This window comes from Parus major, chromosome Z (genome assembly GCF_001522545.3).
Source record: "Parus major isolate Abel chromosome Z, Parus_major1.1, whole genome shotgun sequence".
NCBI classification, from domain to species: domain Eukaryota; kingdom Metazoa; phylum Chordata; class Aves; order Passeriformes; family Paridae; genus Parus; species Parus major.
In genome coordinates, this window is record NC_031799.1 from 59,038,799 (window position 1) to 59,061,917 (window position 23,119).

Consider the following 23,119-nt stretch of genomic DNA (forward strand, 5'->3'; position numbering starts at 1 on the left):
TCCTGCTTGCCAAATATCTGCCCCATTTTAAATCTATATCTAGCCTGAAACATTTTGTTTTGTCCTTCGGTTGACCGTCTGCGCCAGTGAAAGGCATCCTTGTGAAGAAGTGCCCCTTTGCTCCTGTGGTTACCAGTACTGTTCCACAGTTACCAAGGGTGATGCTATTATATTGCTCCAGCCACTCTGTGCACCCTGTTGAGTAATTTATTGGCCAAGATCCTAACAGTGAAAAGGCCTGTCTAGAATCCTGCTGAATTTTAAAAGGTAGGAATATTGCACTTCATAACAAGCAGCCATTAATGATAACCAACAATATAATTCTTATGGAATTATGCCTTGCATATGCATGAAATTCCCAAGCATAATAAAAAGCAAACGAAGGAAGTTAACCTCTTGTGTGCTGTGCTTCCTGGTACATAATTACAGTGTAGTGGAAAGAGCATGACCCTGTATCTGTCCAACATTATAATTAGCATTCCCCATACTGAAGGCTATTGTCTGGAGGACAGTTTTGTCTCTCCTCTGTTCTGACTTGTGCAAAATTATACCCTTAAATGTGAGTTCATGGCCCTTTCTCAAAGCCAGTCTTTTGTTTTCAGTGTAGCCCCAAAATCAATGGACTGGCAGGATGTGCAGCATACACCCACAGGGTAAGTTTGATGCTCATTCACTAGATACATACGGTGCATTGTAAGGATCTATATGAGATAACAATGATTTTCCACTTTTCAAATGTAGCCACATGAGATTAGGGTATTCGGCAGAAAAATGCTGCCAACTCTTTATGTCATCCTGTTAATGGTGAGTAGCAGAGTCTGTACATTTTTCTTGGATTACAGAGTAAAAACCTGCTCAAAAATCTTCCTGTTTCTCTTCTTATGTATAAATGAAGCTGTGCATTATACCTCATTAAAACAAACGGAGGCATCTCATTAACACTCACCAAGAAGTAGTTTTCATGTCAGAATTGTAAGTCTGTGTAATTCTGACATGAAAAGTTTTACCAAAGGAAAGCTCAACTTAATTAAGGTGATACTGACAGGTTTTAGCAAAAGATTAGGAATCAGAAGTTCAGAATTTTCCCTAGACTGAAGTCTGATGAAAAATCATGATCCTTACCACAATCTGGTATTTTAGTTGAAAATTTCTGGTATCGTTAATTAAGAGATTTTACTTTTTAAAATTGTTTTTAACTGTTATCTTTCTTCTCTTCCGCTTGATTTCATGGACCTGCCCAGGTACAAATGTAACTGTGGAAAATTTTCCCTAATTTTAATTCCAAAGCGCGAAGTCTTGTTTTCAAAATGAAAGTTCATGAAAGTGAAAGTGAAGTTCATGTAAAGCCCCAAGTGAGCTCAAGCAAAGGAAACACTCCAGGGAAAAAGCTCTGATAGATGCACTGTCTATAAACCAATTTTCTCATGGGACCCTGACTGGTACACTGGTGATCAGCACTGTTACAAATCAGGCATTTTTTTAAAGAATCTAACAGGGATTCAGGAGCAAAAATATTAAGACTCCTGTTGTTGAAAATCTTTCATTAGATTTCTACGTTAAAAAAATGTAACTTTTTCTTATCATTTTTACTTTTCCTGTGATGGTGGCATAAGAAAATATAAAAAAATAGGTCTCTTTTACTCCACTTATTTTCAGATTCCCAAGTAAGTAGGAATACCATAGTCCAGACCTCTAAAACATCCCTCTAAATCTGAGACACAGCTGCTGCTGCCTGACCTGAGACATCACTGTTACATGTGTTTCTGCACAATTTGATATTGTATTTTTTTTCTGCCCAGAAAAGAAAACAAAACCAAAAAACATGCCTTGTCCAGTTTGAGTATGGTGAATATCCATCCATTTAATTTGTCTTGAATTAACTTTTTGTCCTTAGAAGGCCGAAAAGCAGGCAGTACCTAAAACTGAAGTCTACCATCAATTGTACCAGAGAATTACTGACAATTTACAGAATCACAGAAGGGGGATTGTGTTGGAAGGGACCTCAAAGCTCATGTAATTCCAGCCCTGCTGCCATGGGCAGGAGCATTTCCCGCTAGACCAGACTGTTCCAAGCCCCACCCAGCCTCAGCCTGAACACTTGTAGGGGTGGGGCAGCCACAGTTTCTCTGGGATGTCTGTGCCAACCTCAGAGTGAAGAATTTCTTCCTAATAACCCCCTTGCTGTTTGAATGCATTCTCCCTTGGCCAATCACTCCATGGCCTTCTCAAAAGACCCTCTTCAGCTCTCTTCCAGCCTCTCTTATTTACTGGAGCTGGAAGCAGCTCTAAGGGCTACCCAGGGCTTTTGTCTTCTCCAGGCTGAACAAGCCTAACTTTCCCAGCCTTTCCTCATTAGCAAAGGCTCTCCAGCTCTCTGAGCATCTTCCTGGCCTCCCCTTCCAGCACATGTACCTCTAGGTTCCTCAGACCATGCCTATTCTGATGAGCACAACCATGCTACAGTGGGTGCTGAGGTGGTGCTCACCACATCAGTGTTACCCAGAGTCAGAGCTTTAGACCATGCCAATCCCACAAAATAATTCTCTGCAACAGGGGTGTAGCTAAAACAGCCCTGCTTTTACCTGGGGTAACCAAGTGGATATAGGCAGTGTGTTTCAGGTAAAAAGACATAATCTGATCGCTGACGCTCTTCACTTATGTGGAGCTTTTTTGACTAATTTCCCATCTTACTAATAGCCAGAGCTGAGTGAAAAAATTGTTTTAAATAATTAATACAACAAAATTTAGCCTCTTTTCCTAATTTGCAAGCAAATAATGATTTTTTGAGCACATTTTTATTCAGATTTATCAAATGCATGCTGCACAGTTGTTTGGTTACTTCACAGCTGAACACAAATAACTCCACAGGCATATTAGATGATTAAGTTCTGGAAGTTCACATATACTGTTTAATTGTAGCTAATTAACTGGGAGTTTTAGCCTTATTTTCTGTGTGAAGGTTAAGGAACAAGCTGTACAACTATCAGCTGTTTTCCTCCTTTATTTCTGAGACTGGTGCATTACTAATTTATCTAACTCCATGAAGTACAATGAATTTATTTTTCCTAGTCTGTGTTTAGTTTTTCTCTAAAGAGTGAACCATTCAACAAGTTGCAAAATTTTGTGATTGAAATAAATAATTTATTTTTAGTAATCTAATAAGTCTAATAGCTTTTTCTGTTTTCATGACACACGACTCTCACTGCACTGACATTCAGCCCTTACGATTGGCACTACCCTAGAACTTTTACTCCAAACTTTTGTTAAAAAAATTACCTGCTCAGCTAATTGAAATAATGTTTTTCAATAAATTGACCTCCATAACAATACTTCAGTTTCCTCTTTATTTGGAATCCAAGGTTTTTTGAATTATTTCGTTATATTCTATCATTTGTACTTTTACATAGTTAGACAAGTTAGATCCATGCGTTAATGTCAAGGAAGTCAGTATTGCGAGGTTTTCATCATTTTATATTAAATACATAAATACCTCTAGCTCATGAGAATTTTTAGCTATTGCATAAAGGGGCTCTTGAATCATATAGCTAACCCTTCCCAGATTTGCTTCTTTTATACAGAGAAAAGAACTGATATTAAGTTTGTTTCCATTATTCAGTGCCAATTGAAAAAAAAAAATATTGACCTGGTATTTAGCATCTGAAGCAGTCTCAGCATTCCCAGTCCAGTGCAGAAGTTAAATGTCTCTGCTTTTCCACTGCAGAGATGTCTCTGCAACGCAGAGAATGTGGTGGGAACAGAATAGCAAGGCAACTCAGCTGGAAAATATCTCAGACAGATGAAATATTTGTTGAGCAGTTTTCTCATGTGAATAAGTCTCTGGTTGGTATATGCCAGTCACTAGTCCATGGCATTTGTTTTATCTTCTCTCTCAAGGATTTATTCTCAAGGAAAAACTGCTGTGTAAGGCATCATAACTGTGGAGACAACAAAGCAATGTTAGTTTTAAAAATACCTCTATCTTTCATAAGGCTAACAGACAAAGAGTCAAGTTTTAATATTCTCAACGGTCGTTTCTTCAGATAAGAATTTTATAACAAAGGAATGTTAAGGCAGGTTCCCTTTTTTCTTCTCTGTTAGACTCATATTCATTATTGCCAACAAGACATCATTTTGCATTTTTTAAAGATGCAGACATCAAATATGATAGCGTTGAATTTAAAATTAATAACAACAACTATATATTAAAAACCATGTTTTCACCAGATGAGCTGATGTCTCAATAGAATCTTTGAGCAGAAAAGGAAATAAGGCACATATAAGTGTTTATCAGTTTTGCCGCTTACAAAACCAATGTCCTGAATAAAGACAGCAACATATCCACTGGCTGTTATCTGATCAAAAGCATTCCACATGTACAAATCAAAGCAAGGAGGAAAAAGGGCCATATAAAGATGAGATGAGAAAGCAGCCACATTAGGAAAGCTTCTCCTATTTAAACAGTCAGGCTTTAAAAAAAGACAAAATGAGAGTTAAGTGAATACCCCTTCAGGGTTCATATTCTCACAAATGGGGCTCTGAACCAGATAAAGATACATAATGATTCTGTTTTCCAGCATGATGTGGACACTTACCTCTACACAGAGCATGTTTGAAGGTGTGTGTGGACAAAAAAGAGAGTTAAGCCTAAAAAGGCATGCAGGCAGCAATTTAATTCAATTATTGTAACAATTAAAGTTACAAAATTAAATAACATTATGAAGAAAAAGATTGCTGTACACCAATGCACAATACCTGTGCCATCCTAATTTACTGCTGACCTACACTGAGTAAAAAACAGCATCTGTGTGTTATTCATCTCCTGGATGTGGCAGTAACACAGTGCAAGACAGAGGGTGTCTCTCACATGCTGACAAAGTTCCCATGGAAAGGTTGCTCAGTTAATGGAACTTTCCTCTTCAAGGTGACTGTTCTGGCGAGTCTTTCAGTTTTTATTTGTAAACTATTTTTGTCTCTGACCGTAAAGGTTCAGTAAATAGCTTTATCACTACTGAAGCTGATGATGCTGGCTCATTCATGTATCCCCTTTGGCTTACTTTCATGCCTAAGGTGTCAGTTCCTCATGAAATTTTCCAGGGGGCAGAGACATGTAACATCACTCTCCCATCTATATTCTTGGGTTTCTGAAGGATATTGAATTATACCAGCATCACCACCCTGGCAGCATATTTAGGTGGCTTAAATTTTTAAGCATATTTAAATGGCTTGTTAACTCTTTCCACAAAATATGCATATATTTGACATGCTTCTTTTTTTTACATATTAATTTCTTGAGCTTTACGTTTCATAGTTTTATATCCAACCATTTGCTTGTGAATAATTTACAAATAAAAATTGCTATTAAATTTGTAATAAAACAGAATTATTCTTGCCACATAACTTTTTAATTCAGCTCACCTAAAACAATAAAACTATTATGTAAAATACAGAACAGCATTAGTGGTGGAAACACAGAGACAGTTTCAACATTTGACTTGCCACAATGATTTTTCTAAGATGTTTTTAAGTTTAAAAAAATAAAAAAAATTTAAAAAAATACATTGCTTGAAAGATGAAGAGGGAAAATCAATAATTATGAGAGTGGAAATCAGTCCTGACTAATTCTTATTTAATCCTAAATCTTTAATTTGTACAATATCATTTTCCTATATGCTTGAAAAGAATGATGATTAGTAATCTCTACATGCTAAGAGCAGCAGAACTCTCACTGATACATCTAAAGTAAATACACTGGGAAGAACAATATGTTTGCATTGATCACAATACTGAATGCATCCATGGTCTTAACTGCAACAGGAATTACTTTCTTTGGAAAAGCATGAACCTTAGGATCATTCAGGTTGGGAAAGACCTTTAAGATTGTTGAATCCAACCCTTAATCCAGTACTGCCAAGACTGCTAACCAAGGTCCCCAAGTACCACAACTACACACCTTTTAAATGCTTCCAGGGATGGTGTCTCCACTACTGGGAGCCTGAAGGACCTGTTTTGACAGGAGTCAGTTATTTGGATGGGCTGCAAGGGGACACAGCTCCTTACCAAAGCCCAAAGTGATCTCAAACATTTTGCCATGTGATTGTTACTTTATGTGATAGTCAACACCAGCTTGTTTAAGGCAAATTCAGTGGGAAGCAGGACAACAGATCAGAACCAGGCACTCCTTTTCAGACCCAGTTTAAATGGCGTTACAAGGAGGGCAGAGCTGCTGTTAGCAGTCCACACTGGAGTTTTACCCACAAAACAGTTTGTGAAAAACTCCTTAGCAAAGTCATAGAATCACAGAACAATTGAGATTGGAAAGGTCCTCTAATATCATCAAGTCCAAACATTAACCCAGCACTTTCAAGGCCACCACTGAACCTTGTCCTTATGCGCTACGTCCACGCATCACTTTGAAGACTTTCTGGAGACAGTGCCTCCACCATTGCCCTGGGCAGCCTGTGCCAGGACTTGCCCACTGTTCTGGTGAGGAAATTTTTCCTAATATCGAAACGAAACCTCCTCTGGCTCAACTTGAGATTGTTCCTCTCGACATTTCACTTGTCACTTGGGAGCAGCAACCAGCTCCTACCAGGCCACAGCCTCCTTTCAGGTAGCTGTAGAGAATGAGAAGGTTTTCCCTGAGCTTCTTTTTCTCCAGGCTGACCACATGCAGGTCCCTCAGCTGTTCCTCATCATCAGGCTTATTCTCTAGACCCTTCACCAGGTCTGTTGCCCTTCTCTGGACTTGTTCAAGCATGTCAATGTCTTTCTCATCATGAGAGGCCAACCACTGAAACCAGAATTCATGCTGATGGCCTCAGCATCTTGCACTGAAAACTGCAGAGAATGAAATGGTTTGAATGCACACTGTGCAAGCCAAGATGTGTCAAAAAATCTCTCAATCTGTAGCCTTCCTGTGGCAATGTAAAAACCATTTTGAAGCATGATTACTTGAATTGTAAGTTGATATCTATGGATGACAAGAAACTTCAAAGGCAGTTTAATTCAGAGTGGAATAGTGTGGACACCTTCACAGGGACACCACCAACACAGCAGCAGAACATCAAAGGTGACCTGTAAGACCATGAGTCTGCCTTCATTTTGAATCTACCTCTGTAGATAGGCACTGGATGACGGCAAGATACTCAACCAAATCACAATTTTCAGTTCTATATCCTAAATTACATAGGTGTCTCCTAATGTACTAAGTTAATGCTATGCCTCTTTTAGCTCCTTGTTTTCAAGATGTTTAATTTAGGAGTGAGAAGATATGTGTGGAATTACTCTAAAGTTTTCTCTATATGATGGGGATGACACAGACAGTCTCTAACTCTTATTTATTTTCAGTGATTTGGGGGTTTTTAAGAAAAAATCTTTGTAGAGTTTACACATCTCAGAACATATTTTCTTTGCATATCACTGATAGCTGGCAGTGCAAGTGCATTTAGTTATATATATTTATTAGATTAGATTAATTTTATTTTATTAGTATAGTATACTTACAGCACACCAGACCAGTTACAATAGTTTCTGCTACTGAAAAACTGGGAAGGGAAAGGCATCATAAGAGGGAACAAGAGAACAGAATTGAACGGTTGTTACAGGGGTCAGCATTCAGTCTATGACATGGCAGGGGAAGGAGGCACTAGTTCTGGACTTTCATCCTTCTTCACAAATTATTTTGCTTTGCCTGCAGCCCATGAAACTGCAAGTCACCAACCTGTGATCCTTCACCTGAGAACCCGAAGGGCCTAGGGGCTTCTATTTTTTCCAAAGTTTAACTCATGACAGTTCCTCCTTCATCTTGCCCCCAGCTGAAACTAGGAGTTTTTTTCCTAAATAACACTTAAAAGACTGTGTTTTCTAAATTTAACTCTTGCTGGCCTTTGTTCTCTAATACAGTGTAAAGCATGGGTACTTTGACATTTAAAAACAATCTGTAAAGGACTACATCATCTGAAGATACCATCAGGCTAATGATCCCTGAGCCTCTGCAATGTAAGACCCAGTTTTCAACTGTTTATGACCCTGCCAAATACATTTGGAATCATCTGTTCTCTGTGAAGTGTATTCCACTTTATTTTCCTTGCCAGGGTTGTGAGATGAGTTGTCTGTTTGCATCTGGAAATCTTAATCAGTCCAGTCACCTTTCATAAAAGAACAAAGGAAACTGTTTTACCAAATGAGAAATATGAAGGAAGTATTATAACTGGCATCCCTTGGCTCACAGAAGCAGCTATTACCTCCTCCTGCAGGTCCTCCCACAGCTGTAACCCCTGCCAACTCTTGTCTAACTTGGCTTGTAGTCAGTGCTGTGATACTCAATTGCTTTGAATCAGCGTTGATGACTGAGATAAGGCAAACAATACGAAATGCTGGATATTAAAGATAGAAGTTCTTTTGGTATGTACTTGCCAAATATTGCTGATGCACCTGTTTTATGTTCAGAGTGGGAAGACAGTCAAAAAGGAAGTGGCTAGCTTTGAAAGAGAAGCAGTGCTTTCAATTTCTGAAAATAGCCCAGATACAGAACTGGGTAATAAGAATACATTACTGACTAAATGTGTGTTTGAAATGCACTTGGGCATTTTTCCTCTGTCATAGACAAATAGTATATGCAATGCTTTCAGAGAATAAATTCATTTTCATGAGCCTGGAGTGCTTATCTATATCTACCACTGCCTGACCCAAGATACTGCTTGTCAGCAAAGGTTTGCTAAAAAGCCTGTGGTGAAATCCACTGTATGAATTGCCCTTTTTTCCCTGATTTTCACTGCAATTCTCACACACATATAATGGAGAAGACTCAAGATGCTGTTGTACACAAGCTAACATTCTCTGACATACAGATTTTCTAGGCAATATATTAATTTTCCCAGTACTCGACAGGAACACTGGCAGAAACTGCACTGCAGGAGGGGAAATTATAACAGGTCAGAACTTGTAAGTGTGTTAGAGAGTAGAGGAAACATTGGTCACTGGTAAAAGAAACCTCCATTAGAACATGAAAGTCTGCAATATCCTAGGATGTTAGGGATGAGGAAAAAAGCATTCAGCGTGTGACATATCTGCTCTTCTTTGCTGGTCAAATCCAGTTAGATGGTACACAAAAGTGTCTTATAATGAAGTGAACAAAGATTTCCCACACCTACTAGGGTGGTAACCCTGGATCTATGAAAGAAAAAAAAAGAATCTCTTAGAAAGCACAGAACACTTGTTAGTACTTTAAAAGATTGTACAAGCCAGGGGAAAAGGTTTTTATGTTGGCTAGTTGAAAGAGAAAATAGAACTTACTAAGAAGTATGGTATGATGATTTTTTTATTTTTTCTTTTCAGTTTGATCATGAGTCCCTCTGAGCAAAGCAGAATCTTTGCAACCTGTGATTCTGGTTATAGGGGAAAAAAAGAACATGAAATCTGTGGAACTTGTACTGGAAAAGGACTCTTGATTCATTCCCACACACATATATCTATACTCCACTACATACTGGAATCACAGCATTTTATCTGTAGGTAAATACAGAGGTTTAAGGTAAATGTGGCGATTCCTCTGCCTTACAAAGCAAAAAGGGTTACAAAGACTGATTACTGAGGCAGGCAGACTGCCTGGTGCTGAGATTTCAAGTCTGCTAAGCAGACAAGTCCTTGAGCCTCTACACAGCACATGGGAACCACGTTAGGGAGGGTTTGCAAAGGAGAAAGGACAAATCCTCTGGGACAGCACTTGAGTCATTAGAACTGTTGATCAAGCATCCCATTCACAGGGTAATGTCAGCACCGTGGGACCAGAAGGAAAGCAATACTGGTGGTACTGCTGCTCTTCCACTGCAGCTGTTGAGCTCTGCTGAGAAGTAGGCCCAGAGAAGATTAATACACCAAAATTTTGAGTCTCTTTTAAAACTTATCTTTCCCTCTGAGTTAAAATCCTACACAATTTGAAAAGACAATAAACATTAATTCCACATATGGAATTTTAAAAGTAAGAATTATACATCCTTCATGTATAAAATTAAATACATAGATTTGAAAAAAATATGTTAAATTTAGAACAGAGATATGTCTAAAGTTTGGAGCACCAGGTTTTGTTTGGGGCCATCTAGACTGCAGACTCTGCCATCTGAGGATTCCTCTAGTACTCAGAACTACAGGCCAAGTTTGGCATGAGTTTGCTTTGTTGACACAGGTATTTAAATGTCATTCCCTGGCTATATTCTTGTTTCCAAGTGGTAGAGAAGTACATTGTAATGCTGAGAACATTAGAAAGTATTCATCACCATGCCTTTGGGATGTGCCTGGCAGTCTGTAGAGAAGATACCACACACAGTACCACTTCCAATTGCCAACTCCCAACAACTGCTAAAAGGAACTTATACTTGTTACTACACTTTTACTATAAGCACTTCTGTATGCCTGACACAGCTCTCAGATTGTTCTTCAGTAGAGGGTGTCTTGCTAAAACCTGTCAGAGATGCAGAGAGCAAGGATGAAATTCTCCCATCTGCCTCATCCTACAGACCACCTTCCCCAGTCCTGATGCTGGGTGGTATCCCCAGCTTGACCCTGAACTCTATCAGCCTATGTTATGCTAGCAAGTATTCCTAGAATAAAGAGAAAAAATCTGGGAGCAACTCTTATCTCTGACCTAGACTGAGGTTTGAATGTGGCCTTTTTTTCTAACATTCACAAGAAACAATAGAACTAATAGGTGAAGTTTTTTAATATATTTGAATTCTTCTAATCTGGGATACTTTTCAAGGCATCTGTAGCACTGCTAAGGTGTGAGATCAAATACAAGCTGGGTATTTGATATGGTTACAATCGGAAGGCAGCATCTCATTTTGGAACCATAATGAAATCTCCCAGAGAGGCAGATTCATGATCCCTATAGATCAATCCCTTGTTATCAACAAGGCAAGACTGACCCACATTATCTAAGAATCCAGCTCCAAATTCCTCAGATGTCCAATGACACTGAGTATGTGGGGTTTGGAATGCTCAGATTTTGACTCAAATTCACATTTTCCCTGTAGATTTCTAACTTTAACATGTGAGTTTCATCCGCATTACTACCTTAGTCCCTCACACATGTTTTTTTTAAGACAGTCATCTGAAAAAGAAAAAGCTATTTTTGTAGAAATCTGAAACATTAGAAAGATGTTCAGAGAAGTGATTGTTGTTCTAAAATAGAACCAAAGTAAATCAAATATTCTCTCACTTAACAAGCGCAGTGATAAAAAATCACTTGCAAAGGTTTTTAACATAAAAGACTCCAAAAGCCTAAAAAAATTGTTGCCACTTTTGAGATATACAATCTCCTCTGAGCCTTGAGGGACTACTGCGCACTGTAAATTTTACCAGCAGACATGGCTAGCATAGCATGCTATCAGGATTAGCTGCCTTTGTTTATAAGGACATTATTGCCCATGTGGATCCTCTGCCATGTCTTTATTTGTCAGCAGGCTGAATTATTCACTGTCTACAATCTGTGTTTGCACAAATCCTTTCAAAGAAATAAAAAAGGGGATCTAGCGAGACTAGTGCAGGGAGAATGAGGAACAAGGTTTAGTCCATGAGACATGCTGGGAGGCACTTGCAGATTCTTGGGTTTTTTGGTTGTGGTAAACAAATCCTGCAATTGTACAGCAGAATAATCTTTAATAATGATAGCTACTTCATAGCTACACTGAGTACAATGAAAGAAAAAGTGAAATGGAAAAAGCTGAGTAGTGGTTAGCATCAAGGTATTACTCCAGAAAACCCCCTTGACACTGCTTGTTATTTCAACTGGGAAGACTTCTTTTACAATTACACTTCATTGATGAAGCTAACAGGGTCAGAGGAGGTAGCATGAGAGATGAGAAACAAGCATATGTGACAATCTCCAGGAAAAGATTTACATGCACAAAGCAAAATGTTGCCCAAACTAAGAGCCGTGCAAGCTTGACAAACAAGTATGTAAGCACAGTTGTTCTGCAAGCTGGGCTGCCTCAAACAGACAGCCACCCATCAAACCAGAACAGGGGCTTCTGTGCTCATAAAGGTCAGAATTTGATGGACACTGGTGGAAGGAAGAACATGGGATACTGTCTTTCGTGTTGGGATCTCATCCAGTTGTAAATTTTTGTCGAACTCTGTGCAGGGAGGCATTAACAGCTGTAGAATGCACTGGTTTTAAACAGTACATGACAGTGGTGCATGTGACTGCTTCCAACCCTGACACACAGCCTCCAGAACAGTCTGCAATGGCCACTTTTCCTGAGCAGGAATAGTCCTCAAAAAGGATTCAAAATTTAAAATTGAAAAATGAAAAATGAACAAAACTGCTTTCAAGTAGTCTAAACTCACAAATTATTATCATGTAAAAGGGCAGTAAGAGTAGGTGTTCACCTGTCAGTCTGCTCTATTGAAGACAAGAACCTATCTCTGCTCTTCCGTGCACTGACTTTAAAAAAAAAAATTACATGGGAAAAAAAAAAGACACCAACAAAAAACACAACATCTTTGCTACAGAGACATTTTTAACAAGTATTCCAGAAAGAGCACCAGCTATCAAAAAGGCTGCCAGGACCAGAAGGAGCCATCAATCGAACAAGTTTACATTTCAAAGTTTTTTGAGAACAGTGAAAATGTCTTTACCCTTCTTGATGGGAAAACTACAGTGCTATAGGAAAGTAGCTTTTGCTGCTTCTTACTGAAACACATTTATCTGAAAAAGGCCTTTAACCTAGGAATGGTGCTAGAGTGTTAGACCCAGACACACACACACACACACACATATATATATATGTATATATATATATATATATATTAAGTAGCACTCCTGAGAGTTCTGCTCAGAGCTGCTTTGAGACTGTGGAGTCAGTCTGCTCTCTTTTCCCTTTGTATATGCCATTTTTCAGCTCCAGATCTTCTCTGAGATAACAGAGATGAACTGGTTAATTTTTTTAAACCCTTTCCTGACAGTATTTACGAGATGTAAGAATGTGTCTGTCCAATTTTGACATTTATCAGATAATTCAGTCAAGTTCCCTCATGTGACACAGCTTCGTTCCCTCTAAAAGAACCTGCTGCAAACAAAAGGCCACACTATATTGTATGGCATCACTACTCCCAGATGTTTCAAAATTAAACTGTTAAGCCTCCCTGTCCCTGTGAAACCTGGAAGAGAACAAAAAAAAAAGTGGAGTGATTCTTAACAAGCTGTACTTTCTGTATCTGTGCTGCTTCTTTCTTTGTGCTTGATTTTTTCTGAGTCATTTGAAAATGATTAGGCAGCTCAAATAATTGTTTCCTGGGTATATTAACAGCACTATAATTGTCATGTTTAAAGCTAAAGTTGGTAAAGACTGCAGTCTACTCTGGAATATTCAAACTTCCTATACACAACAGCTCACAGATAAATGTTTTGCAACTTTTATTTCTAGTTTTCCTAGTACTTCTTTTCTTTGTTTCTTGGTCAGGACCCCAAATGGATTCAGTCTGACACTGCTCTTCATTACACAATGGCACTGCCTGAACTCTGGATGGAAAGGTTGCTGTCTTGCCTTTGGCCAGCATTTTGCAGTCACTCCTATACAAGGGCTACTGCATACTCTCTTCTGGGTGTGAAGGCCTTTACTCTTCTCTACATGCAGAAAAGAACAGAATCCATCTACAATGACATATCATTTGTATGAGTCTCAGACTGACTTATTGAAATAAATTATACTTGGTATGATTCATTGTGTGTGGAGGGGAGGAAACAGTTACCAGTTACCATGCCAACGCTCTTTGTAAATACCATTGGTCCTCAATGAACTCTTTTGACCCACTGGTCTGAGGTTGCTGCTGTGTGATGTACATAATTCTCTCAACACTGGTCCATTACTTCTGCTCAGGGTTGGGGGTCAAGCCTGTGGTGTAAACTCAAAGAGAATTAGCAGCCCTATCAATAACCATCTGCAGGACTGCAGTCCAAATGATAGATCATAAAAATTCAAGGAAAGATGAATAAAACGTGAAGGAATATGCATGTATATTCTATAGTTTGAGCAGCTGCTGTGGACTATCAACATCATCAGATCTCAGTGCATTAGCATAAATTCAAATGACAAATGCACAGTGCTATTCAGAGACTCATTAATTTGCAATGGGTGCAGTGCTCATGACATATTAGTGAAAAATTCAAATGTCTTTGTAGCATTGTGAGTTTAGTTGCAGGACCTAAGTTGCTAAAATGAAAACGTGTGCAATTTTTTAGCAGTTTATTAAATTATGAAGTGTGATGACTATATGTGTGCATCTTTTTAAGCATATGAAGTCCAGTGTGCTCCAGCACCAAATTGCATGGTTTGTGTTGAAATCTCCCTGTCAGAAAAATTCTGAGCTGGAGCTGAAATACTGGCTAGGTGCTGGCTGCTGCAGCATGCAGGCTGAGATCTCCCCCTTCTGGGTGAATGACATTGCCACTGAAAAAAAAGAAATTTCGGTTCTTTCAGGGCTCCTTCTTTGTTATTCTCATATCTTGTCTGCCACATTAGCCACTGGTTGTGTTTTATGATGTTTAGAAGAGACATTACAGCAGAAATAAAATAATGCTATATTATGATGTGTGAGCATGACGGCTTCTTCTGTCACTCCTCATGCACAACCACAGCCTTTACACGTAGGATAACTTAGACGTGAAGTACATGAAAAGTCTTAATTAGGAATAACACAGATTAAGCTATGGCTTTGTTTATCTGTAAAAAATGGAGAAAGAAAGCATTTACATTTTTATATGGGGAACAACCCATCCACAGCACTCTTCAACAAAACTGAGATCAAGCTTGCAATTACAGTCTGACAAGTGAAATACACCCCAGTGGTGTTTATCCTCAGTGTCTTGACTCTGCAGTGTGTGTGCAGCTCTGACACACTGCTATATCCTTCCAACCTCAATGAACACTGTGAACTCTACTGCATATTTTTTCTTCCTCTTGGACCACTAACTATATCTTATTCTGGCCCCGAGTGTACATGTTTTTCTGTCCACCTGGCTGTCACATCTAGTGTGGGTTTCTTTTACCAGAAAAAAATATTCTTTAAGTTAATTGCTAGTACTTTTTCTGAGGAATAAAAGCTCCACTTTTACCTAACTGGCAAAAAATAGCTGATGTTTTCAAAAACACTAGGGTTTAGCTGTACAGCCTCTGAAAAATTTTGAAGCAATCTGATTTTTGGAGACAGGGTAATTAGCTGCCAGTTGTATGTCCAAACCCATCAGCTGCTCTTAAACATTTGAATGTCTCTGTATATTTCATATATGCATGAGTCATTAATTAGTACAATAATAAGAGCCTTAATATAGTTTGCAACATCTCCCAGCATATTTCACACCTCCAAATAAAAGGAAAACCATTTGTCACTCTTACTTCTCATCTGTGCCACGACACCTCTCATATAGGTTATGGTATGTCAGAGCTCAAAAAAAACAACCCCAAAAGCAAAAAAAAAGCCAGAAAATCAGAGAATGTCACATCTTTCCCATCCCTGTGAGGATGGTCACATTCCTCTGAGCCTCTTGGTGTTGTGATAATCATGATGCTTGCCAGGTGACCAGAGCTGCCAATGAACTATAAGAGCATGTGAAAAGTGCTTTTCCCTATCCACATAAGGAAGAAAAGAATCAGCACATCACCAAATTAAGACTATAAATCACTATAAACTGGCCTAAAGCTATGATTTTTAAATCCCACAAATGGATTAGGATGCTTGTGTGACCTTCGCTTTCCCCCTCTCCAAAGGCTTTCCAGGTACATATTCAGGCTGAGATAATAAAAACTGCATGAGCCTCCTAATAGTCAGTTGAACTTCATACCCTAACATCACCCCCTAACATCTTCATTAACCTTGCCCAAACCTGACCTGAATGTCCACATCACTTGGATCTAAGCTATTGAAAACACAAGAAAGGATGTTGAGAATGAGAGGGCAGAAAAATGGTAAGGTGTGATGCCAGCAAAGGATGTGTTTGGGTGTGCAGATGTCAGGATTCATTTGGAGTCATACATTTTAGCCATGGGAAATGCTAAAATTCTGGAGCAACACCCAAGACTGGATCTACCATTATTTTAGACTCAGAAGGGCAAACATTTAGCAACAGAGCCTGCTCTGGGGGACTGATAAGAGGAAAGGGCCAAAACAAGACTGATGTCTTCATGGTCTCTTAGGTTGGAAGAGCACAGCAGCCACGCCCCAACTTTCCTTTCCCCTTTGCAACTGAAATTCCCCGTTTAAGCAACAGAGCAGAGCCTTAACACACACCTACCAAACATATCACATACAAAGTCACTGTCTTAACCAGAGCTGATGGGTCAGCTAAAGGTCCTTATGTAGCAAAGAAATACTTCAGTGGCCCTCAGATGCCTCTGTCTCTCCCTCCCCTCCTCCCAGGATAAGACCAGAGCCAACTGTGTGGTGCCATGAATAACTGCCTGATCTAATTGTTGGTGCCAGCAGGACCCTGAAGTTTAAATGACAGCCATGGGATCAGAGGAAATTAATTAGCCACTCTTCTTCTCCTACCACCCACAACATAAGTGCTGAAGGTTGAGTCCATTAGTTAAATTGCATTTACCCTGAATTTTGTGGTGAGATGAAATTTTGTTTTGTGAGTAACTCTCAATGACCCAATTAAAGGACACAGGGCACAGGTGGTATTTCTGATAAGAAATAACTTTCCTTCATTAGCAGGCAGCATTGAAGAATAGGCCTTGGTTTGAAATATAGCACCTACTCCCTGTATCCAATTGCACAGGTTTCAAAGTGCACTTGATATTTAGGCATCAACAGAGAAAGCATTTTGTACCTAATCAAGTAGAAAAGCTTCATTACAAAAAACTGATTTCCATACTGCAAAAGATTTTGCTTTTGTTTCAGAAAAGCCCCAGTCTCTTTTTCACTTTGAGTTTTTGTGGTTCTCTTATATCAGTCAAAAGGCAAGCTCTTCTGGACTCTGTATTTCCAGGAGTGACACTGACTTCAGCCATGTATTTCAAGAAGAGGTACCTCACAGACAGTCAAATGACTGTCTGGGTAGAAATAGGACTCTAACAGAGCAGTCCAGTCTTAAAATCCTACAAAATTATTATCAACTGCATAAAAATCCTAGCAGAGGGAGTTTGATAAGACAAATGGAAATTTAGATTATGTCTGCATGCAAGCATAATCAGTGAATTCCCTCCTCAAAAAGATCTGATCATTGGAAAAATCTCTGGCCTGAGTTTTCAAACCAGTGAAAATCCAATCTGTCTGTCAGCTTCAAAAATAAAACTTGGTCCAAAGTCGTTAGGAAAAGGAAGGTGATAATATTCTTAAGCTTATGACACTGTTTGTGTTAACATCTTTTCTTTTTGTGCAGAACGTTTGTATTTCAATTGACAAAGTATTTACAATGAGAAGAGACATACTCACCACTAAGGGCAATTAATTCTGGGTTACAAAGCATGTATTTCAGAACATGCATGAATAATTCAGTGTTAGGTTGTTTAAGTGTGTTTTGTAAAATAGAGCTGCAGCTTTTGTTTTTCTTGAAAGCATCTGAGAAAAAAAAAAAAAAAAGCTTATTTTTGTATTTTTTTTTTCTTTGTCTTTTCACCCCTGGAGAGATCAGTGGCCTTTTGATGTTCCACATCGACCTGCGTTTCTTGCTTTTTTCCCACTAAGTTGAAGAAAATACAATTTAAAATGGGAGCACTTAGGCATAGGGAGTATGGTACTATATGTGTGTCATAGCATATCAAACAGGTTGTGGTGCTTCAGACTGCTTTAATCATGACCAGCATTTCTGGATTGTGAGCTTTTATGATGCTGATGAGTATAAGTGCATCCACTTGTGCACTTCTGGTTTTTTTGAGCGCAAGTCTAACCCAACAAATGAATTTACGTAGCTGAAGGGAGGGTGTATGGGTGGTGTCTCTCCATCTCTTCTTCAGGTGCTTCACATTTAAACTTTAAAAAAAAGGTCCGGGTGACTGCCAAATTTTACCTCAAACTTTCCTTAGCACACAGATTGAAGAGACAGCAAGAAGGAGGAATTATTTTTCAAGTTCTTGCAAACTAGTGGCATAGTTGTACTGATGTACAAACCATTCACAATCCCTGCTAGTGGCTGGATCATCGGGGCTGTGTCAGGGGAGTAACTTCACTTTGACTCCATCACAGTTTTCAGAACTTTCATATTTGAAATCACTCATTGAGGATTATTTAAATCAAGAAACAGCAGAAAGCCGGGAACATTACAGTTGATAGGTGTAAATTGTCTCAAGTGAAGTAAGGCATAAGCTCAGATAATCAGTTTTCATAACGCAAACTTTGATAGAGGGGACCTCAGGGTCCCACCAAAAATGTTCTCACATAACAGGGCAGGCATGGCAAATCGTAGCAGTCTTGGTAAGTGTTGTGTGCTGAAAAGCAAACCACCTCAAATGGGTAATATGGGAAACTGCTTTGTTCTTCTTCAATATGTGCCTAAAATCCCTTCAAGGGGTTAAATCTTACCGTACTTCTGTGGTAGCTGAGTTGAGTTCTCAGTCTGTATACTTCCAATAACCACTGGATAGCTAGCTGGATGTAATCTCTGTGCAGACTTCTGCAGTCAGAGAGGGAACAATGTATGGTGCAGCTTAAATGCTGGATTTTCACACCTTTTGCTTAAACTCCATTGTGCAGGTAAGCTATGGCACTTCTGAGAAGGAAGGGAAAATATGTGCACATGTTCTTTACCATGACTCATACCACTCATACCATGTCAAGCTCACCTAAACCTTTTCCTGGGGTTTCTATATAGAGGTATACATTATAATAATATAATCATATAATCATATAATCATATAATATAGAAATAGATTTACATTTTTATATAGAGCTATAGAACCCATTAGGCTGGAAACAACCTGTAAGGTCACCAAATCCAACCATGAACCCACCACTGCCAGGAACACCACTAAACCATGTCCCAAATTACGACAAGGAATAACACATGCTTTCATGACAGCAGAGCCCAGGAAGAATACAGATAAATATGGAGTTTTCAAAATGGTCTTTCATATTTCTATAAATTAATAAAAGAAGATGGCAGTAGATGGGGCAAGCTCCGCATTAGTTTTCTGCCATGGGAAAAAGACAATTAGGAGATCAATACTGAATATTTAAAGTTATATAGCTTATACTGGCTGTCTGCAAGGTTAATGTGATTAAAGATTATGATTCAAAGGGAAAAAAAGAATGTGTGCACCAAGCCAACATTTCTCTTTAGAAAAAAGAACAGAAATACATCTTAATTGTTACCCCAATAGTACTTCTTGTAAGGTTTGCTTATTCTTTTCCCTAAGTCTTGAACAACTTCTTGGTTTCTGTAGCGTATGGCAGTGTAGAGCAGATTTGTTTTCTCATTAGTCTTCTGTATTTCTCCTCATTTGTGCAGCCGCATGAGAACTTCTGAGTGACATGTCCAGACCTTGTGCATTTTAGGATTGCTGGCTTAAGAAGGGATACAGCAAGTGCTAGGAGAGTGTGGGAAGGAGATAAATTGAAAATCAGCCAGTGAGAAACAGAGAAGAAGGCTTTTTACTGCACTATGTTTACAACTTGTACTTTCTCCTAAAGTGGATCCTAAAAATCCACTGTTTTGCCTACATGTCTGTAAGACATTATAGTTCTCCATGCATGTCATACACAGTTATTAATGTAATAGCTTCCTCAAGTAAATGTGTGCTGAAATTCAGGTTTAGAATTGCCTGTAAATTCCAGAAAAATGGAAGATTTAATAAAAGGTTCTGAAAATTACTAAACCTTTACAGTGAATTTGCAGCCTGCCTCTTTTTCACTGCTTTTATTTCTGTATGACAGTATTTTATAGTCTGAAGGTGCATTAAAGGCTTGTAATTTAAGAGTGAGCTATCATAAAAAGGAGGATGTATCTGTGTGTCTGCATGGCCTGAGCCCACTTGTCGAGTCTGGAAAGCTGATGTACAAAGCAGACAGGGACTTGCAGCAGGGGCAGCTCAAAATATTCTGGGGCACATGTTTTGGGGGATAAACAACATGTACAGGACTATCTCCTTTTCTCTTTCTTTTCCCACCAAGGAATGGTGTTGTTTTTTGTTGCCAGACCAGGGGTGGCTGTGGAAGGGTTGTTTGCCCATGGCACCCCAGATACCCCATTAGCCTTTAGAAGGTCCCAGATCACCTCTTCCAGCATCAGGCACACGCCACCAGTTTCAGCAGATATACTTTCTTCCTCATACTTTTAGAATTACTTTTAATTTTAGAATCAGTCCAAGCCTTAATGACTATAAAATGCATTTAGAAAACTTAACTTGCACCTGACACATTTTCCAAAAAGGGATAAACACATTATTTATTGTGTATGTCTAAAAACATTGAACAAGGCTTCTGTAAAGCTGTTTTATTTTGTGACAGTTTTTTTCATCTGTCTTACAGTAGCTTTCTCATCATGGTTTTTATAACTACATCGTTGCCTTTGTTTTTATTATGCCTTCTTGTTATATTAGTTATTTTCTGTTATGCTTTACCTGTGTTTTTTGCTGTTAAGAAGCTCCACTGTGATTGGCAGTGTGGCAGCATTGTCACAAAATTGCATATTTGGTTTGTTATTGTCTTGTTTAATAAATATGAACTTCTAGACAATTTGTAATACTGTAATTTCCAGCCTGTAAGACACACACAGTGCAAGAACTCATGTGAGAAAGAAGGCTATATTTACAATACTTCTGATAATAAACCTAGTACAGAGCTCACATCAGAGCCAAGCTAAACATGACAGCACTTAATAATTGAACCACAAAACATAATCAAGCAGAAATTAAGAAATGTTTTGGACATTAACCATTTTTGTAGTCCTGCTGCTACCAGCTGAAATACTGGAAATAGTGGTGGAAATATGTAATTTGTTACTGATTTTGATCCAAAAAAAATTTCATAAAGGTACATATCAGGAAGGAACAGTAGCTTCAGTTTAATCCAATTAGTCATGTTCTTTATTTTTCAGTTAATAAGTAATGATTAATCTGACAGCAGAAGATGCCAAGAGCGACTAGATTATTATCTCTTCAGGCTTGGTCTAGGTATCCAGCAAAGACACAAAGGCATGAGCCCACAAGAGGTAAGTCAGAGGGATAGTTCTGGGTTTGAACTGTAAACACATCAGCTGTTTCACAGATGCTTCCCATACACATTAACTAACATTCCTCATTCCTGCAGATGCAGAAAGTCTTAATGCCTTCACAGAGGGATTCATCATCACAAATCATCTTTGCATCACCTGAGGAAAGAGGCCCAGACTGGTGTCATCAGGAAAACAGTGGCAAAGGTCCTAGAAAATGTTTTCTTCAGAACAGTGTCCAGTCTTTCTGATCAAAAACGTGATGTACTTTCTTCCATGAGATGAAGGATCATGAATGCTGCCTTTGCTCATCAAGAGTGGAGGATAGTTAATTCAAATAGCCTGGGTTGCCTTGGCAGGGGCTTCAAGGCCTCTCCATGGTAGCCAGGTAGCCAGGATGGAGATGTCTGGGAGATGTTACTTGAGCTCAAAATTTGAGAATCTCTGCTATTTCCATACCAGAATGTGCGAGCTCCTTTTCCTTGGAGAGCAGAAGTGGACAGTTTTACCTTCAGTCACAGGCGAAAGAGACAACCAAATCAAGACCCGAGTGATTAAGGTCAGAGGGGGCAACTTTCAGTTTCTAAAAGGACTGCTAATGTCATGGATAATTTTTATCTGCCTTCTCATCTCATTCTTTTTGTTTGTGATCCTCGAGTCTGCACAAAGACTGTAAAACTGTATTACATACTCTGACACCAGCTACTTGCTTAAGACAGTACTTGATAAACAAATGCAGAAGGTGATGAACATAAAGGTTCTACAAAGTTTATCTTTCAACTTCTTAAGGAGGCAATGCCTAAGACTGCCAGGTTTTCTCAAAAAAATACTCAGTAGTTCACCAAGCCTAGTTAAGCCATTTAGGCATCCTAAATTGCATAAGGACTCCCTAATAGTCTTTATTTGTTCTCTTTTTTTAATTATTATTTTATTTCATTCATTTAAACTGAGATGCTTTTCTTCAGACGGAAGAACAGACAGCAGAGAGATACAAAGTTTCCTGAGTTTCTGTTATATAGTGGAGTGCGTAAATGTTTGGAGCTGCAAAACTGTGTAAAGGGACTTGATTACACAAATACATTAAACATCTCTTAAAATATTCTGAAATTATATTTTATTAGCCACACAATTAAAGGAAAAAAAAAAAGATCATCTTGTTTGAGTGCCCATGGTCTATTCTATTTGCAAAAAAACATGTTTTTTGAAAAGGGAGAATGGAAAATGATTATGATATAAGCCTAAATCCAGGTAACTATGCTGGACTTCTAGTTGTCTCATGAGATATAACCCAGGGACATTTGACATTTGTCCTCTAAACCTTACCCCAGCTTTCACACAGTTGTGTGTTTCCCTTGAGCCAGACAGATCTAAGTTGTCAATTAATGGATAATGTAAGTTTACTTAGATGTCATGTAATGCTGTTATCCATGTGGAAATACATCAAATGTCCTAGTTTGCTCTAAAGGCTATGGCACTCAGTAAAAATCTTCTCCCATGGGAAGCCAAGGCTTGACAAATGCCTGAGGATTAGACATAGTCAGCCATCTCTTTGTGATGCAAAATGACATAATCTTTGACTTCTTCAAGTAGTATTACTCTTTTATTTTCTCCAAATAAAGAATCAAATTCCAGGTATGCAAACAGTTTTAAGTTATATAAATTTGTTATTGAATAAAGAGGCCTTGCTAAATCCCAGGTACTGAAGAAATGCAATAGTTGAAACACCTGCTTAAAAAATTTAATAAATTCAAGAACGTCTAAAAGCCAATGGTTTCTTTCAATATTTGTCATACTTTGTACCACATTTCTGCAGCACCAGGTAATTGATAGCTTAGATTGACCTCTCCAATGTCATCCTTACTATACCTGAAAGCACCAAACACAGGTTCATATTCCATTGTTATAGGTGAGAACTTTATATTAATTAACCTAGAGTAAGGCATCCTTAAATTAAAATTTTATATTGTAAATAGA

The 23,119-nt window shown here is 38.5% G+C and overlaps 1 long non-coding RNA gene across 1 annotated transcript; it reads left to right on the forward strand.

Annotated features, from left to right (window-relative positions):
* Nucleotides 1-32: 32 nt before the first annotated feature.
* LOC117243731 lies at nucleotides 33-22,893 on the forward strand. The gene is made up of 3 exons (XR_004495577.1): nucleotides 33-653; nucleotides 21,032-21,145; nucleotides 21,244-22,893. It is a non-coding gene; the product is annotated as an uncharacterized LOC117243731 (long non-coding RNA).
* The last annotated feature ends 226 nt before the right edge of the window (nucleotides 22,894-23,119 follow it).